The sequence below is a fragment of the Spea bombifrons genome, chromosome 3 (genome assembly GCF_027358695.1).
Source record: "Spea bombifrons isolate aSpeBom1 chromosome 3, aSpeBom1.2.pri, whole genome shotgun sequence".
Lineage (NCBI taxonomy): Eukaryota > Metazoa > Chordata > Amphibia > Anura > Pelobatidae > Spea > Spea bombifrons.
The window spans coordinates 1,257,418-1,261,446 of record NC_071089.1 but is presented as its reverse complement, the minus strand read 5'-3'; the positions used below and the strand labels follow the sequence as shown (position 1 = coordinate 1,261,446).

General features: G+C 46.9%; 1 non-coding gene across 1 annotated transcript; it reads right to left on the bottom strand.

The window, feature by feature from the left end:
* Positions 1–1,951: 1,951 nt before the first annotated feature.
* LOC128488261 (U5 spliceosomal RNA) lies at positions 1,952–2,066 on the bottom strand. Its single transcript, XR_008353690.1, has one exon. It is a non-coding gene; the product is annotated as a U5 spliceosomal RNA (small nuclear RNA).
* Between the last annotated feature and the right edge of the window lie 1,963 nt (positions 2,067–4,029).

Genomic DNA, 4,029 nt, shown 5'->3' with positions numbered 1-4,029 from the left:
CTTTTGGGGCAATCCTTGTAGATGTGGTCAGGATCGCCGCACAGGTTACAGGTCTTCTTTCGTGGACAGTCTTTGGTCTCGTGCCCCACCACCCTGCAGTGCCTGCAGGATTTCTGTTGGCATTCCTCCGCCTTGTGACCCAGTTGGCTGCATCGTCTGCAGGTTGTGGGCTGAACAGGGTAGAAAAGCATGCCTGTAGAATTCCCCAGGGCAAAGCTCTGCGAGAGGTGTTGGAGCCCGTCCGGCGAGGTGGAGTCTGCCTTCAGACGGATCACGAGGGACCATCTTCCTGTCCAGAAGCCGTACTGGTTGAGGATCTTGGTCGGTTCTTTCACGATGTGGCAGTATCTTCCCAGAAAAGTTGCCACGTCTTTTCCTGGGGTGTGGGGGTTCCGCATCGAGACCGTCACGGATCTCTCCTCCCTGTGGATGGGGCTGTTTCCATAGAGACGGGAGAGGACCTGATCCGGTTTCGCCGACCTGAAGGCTTCCCAGAACCTTTTGCAGACCGCCGCTGAAATGAACGTTATGTAGAACATTCCCTTCAAAAACGACTGGACGCTCAGGGTCTCTGCTGGGCTGAAGCCTGCTCCCTCGTGCACTACCTTCTTGCTGAAGGTGTCCACATCCATGTCAGGGGTGCGGCCCTCCACTTCCTTTAACTTTAGGACCACCGTCTGCCTCATCCAGGTCTCCAGGGGAGGTGGGCTCCCTGGGGTCGCTGCAGGCTGGACTCGGCTTCCGGTGGCCTGGCTGGGTCGTTGGGCTTCAGAGGTCTGGGTTGCCATTTTCACTCCTCGTCGGGTCTGGCTGGGGAAGCGTAGAGAACTGGAAAAGAGAAGAGGGAGAGATTAAAAGCACAGGGGGGAAGGCAGGAGAAGGCACTAAAAAAAGGCCAAAAAGGGGGGCAAGGGAAGGCACTAAAAAAGGCCAAAAAGAGGGGCAGGGGAAGGCACTAAAAAAGGCCAAAAAAGAGGGGCAGGGGAGGGCACTAAAAAAGGCCAAAAAAGAGGGGCAGGGGAAAGCACTAAAAAAGGCCAAAAAAGAGGGGCAGGGGAAGGCACTAAAAAAGGCCAAAAAGAGGGAAAAGGCACTAAAAAAAGGCCAAAAGTAGGGGAGAAGGCCGCCTCAGGAAGAGGGGGAGTCTTTCCCAGCACCCAAAGGTAGACCGTGCGCTCAAGCTTCACGAGTGTTAGGATTTCTCCAACATGCATCCACTCGGTGTTGGGGAGTCCACAACGGGTTTCCTAGGGTCTGCAGGGCCGGAGGCCGAGGAGCGAACGCAACCGTGACCGAATCTCGTTTCGTTCAGAAAGGCATCAGTTAGAACCCCAATAGCAGCATGTCTACATAAATAGAAAGGCCGAGATCCAACAACAACCAATCGTCACGAACCTCAGGCAAGACACTCGATCTTAGCCAAAAGGCCGAGAAGCGATCTCGACATGATCTTTCCACACGCATAGAGCTTCCCAACTCGTGTCGGAAAGCTTTTAAACATATAGCAAAAAAGCTATGATCACTGAACGTACAGAGGGCGCATTAGTCCTTTCCATGCTGAAAACCGGCCCCTTAAGCGTGTGGTGAGTACTTTTTCCAGATGTTTCACTATTGATATTTGAGGAAATGAATAATACGACTGCACATGTGAGGAACAGAGATCTCAATGCTAAACATTTAAGGACAGTTGTTTTTTCTTTTTTGGTTTGTTTATTATCATAAAGAACAATTGGGAATATGCTTGAAAGCATATGTACAGGCTTATTTGCATACAGTATGGAGGGCGTGGTCTAACTCTGCCTCGTTAAAGCATTTCTACAACCCCAAACAGTACATAGCATGACACAGGCAGGATATTTTGCGCTTCTGGACGCTACGCAGTCCTTAGCCAGGAAGAAGCTTGCGACTAAAGCAAGCAATCTTTTCAATCTATCGTTAACAACAGCAAAGAAGCTCAGCAAACGCCAGGCATCAAAAAATTGATTAAGACTCATGGTCATTCCTCCCCATGGAACTCTTTAGTAAAAGGCAAAAGATTTATTCGGTCTGAAGAGAAACCAAAGTAGACCCAAGCATGCCGCAGGGCAACGGCCCGGCCACAGGCAGTGCTCCTCGAGGTTAAGGTGTGTTTAATTAATCCCACCCAGCTCTTGCCTGATCATTGGAACCTTTAACACATGCAAAACACAATTGCAAAGGGATTGGAACTATTTAATATTGGGCTGTTTTAAAGTCTTATTAAACTAACAATAAGGCGGGGCGTTTCTCGGTGCATCATGGGTATTCAAATGAGGCGGCAGCTCAAACAAACCTTCCAGCAGTCTTAGTGACTGGGGCGCGAGGTTGCTTCTTTGAAACAATGTTGTTTGCGTTAAGAAAAGAAAAGCTGAAGATTGTAACTCCCCCACCGCTTACCTACGGGGGTCCGCAACTTCCCCTTCTGCTGCAGCCACCAGAAGTTCCTGGCACACATTCTTTGGGCTGCGTTACAAGGTTAGGGGTAAGGCTTCGGGATGGAATCTGATTACTACTCTTTTTTCCGATCGTGGCGTGCTGAACCCATCGGCTTCACAAATACCAAGTTGCCTGATGCTGTTTCCTTTGAAAGCAAATATATCTTTTCCACAAATCCGATCTTTCTAATTAAACCACCTTTCCAAAGTTAGCGGTTAGAAACGTTTAAGCATGGAAAGGTTTGGTGATAGAGCTTGGGTTAGGGGCGGGTTAAGCTCATGGCTTTGAAGAGGCCCAGTTACAGTTAGCGTCGGAGTACTGTTAATGGTTTACGGTTGATAGTGAGAAGTGGGGGAGAGGGTGTAGATAGTGAGAAGGGAGGGAGAGGGGTATATAGTGGGGTAGATAGTGAGAAGTGGGGGAGAGGGTGTAGATAGTGAGAAGGGAGGGAGAGGGGTATATAGTGGGGTAAATAGATAGAAGTGGGGGAGAGGGTGTAGAAAGTGAGAAGGGAGGGAGGGGGTAGCTAGAGAGAGGGGGTGATCTATACCTGCATTGCTGGGTTTGCGTGTTATTCTGTTGCTCTTTACCTGCGATGCTCTGTTTCTATACATTATTATTGTATGCCTGCAAATACAGGATTTGTCGCTCTGTCTACAAACACGTTCCAGGCTGCTGTTTGTCTGCATGATGCCGCAGTATATGATGGCGCTATATAAATCAGTAACATCGCACATTGTACAGCGCTGCAGCATATGATGGCGCTATATATATATATATCACTCAGTAATATCACACATTGTACTGCGCCGCAGTATATGATGGCGCTATATAAATCAGTAATATCACACATTGTACAGCGCTGCAGCATTTGATGGCGCTATTTAAATTAATAAGATTACATTGTACTGCGCTGCAGTATATGATGGCGTTATATAAATCAGTAACAGCACACATTGTCCAGCCCTGCAGTATATGATGGCGCTATATCAATCAGTATATATAAATCAGTAATATCACACATTGTACTGCGCTGCAGCATATGATGGCGCTATATCAATCAGTAACATCAGACATTTTACAGCGCTGCAGCATATGATGGCGCTATTTACATGAAAAAGAACACATTGTACAGCGCTGCAGTATATGATGGCGCTATATATATATATATATCACTCAGTAATATCACACATTGTACAGCGCTGCAGCATATGATGGCGCTCTATAAATCAGTAATATCACGCATTGTACAGCGCTGCAGTATATGATGGCGCTATATCAATCAGTATATATCAATCTGTAATATCACAAATTGTACAGCGCTATAGTATATGATGGTGCTATATAAATCAGTTACATCACACATTGTACTGCGCTGCAGCATATAATGGCGCTATTTAAATTAATAAGAACACATTGTACAGCGCTGCAGCATATGATGGTGCTATATAAATCAGTTACATCACACATTGTACAGCGCTGCAGCATATGATGGCGCTATTTAAATTAATAGGAACACATTGTACAGCGCTGCAGCATATGATGGCGCTATATCAATCAGTATATATCAATCAA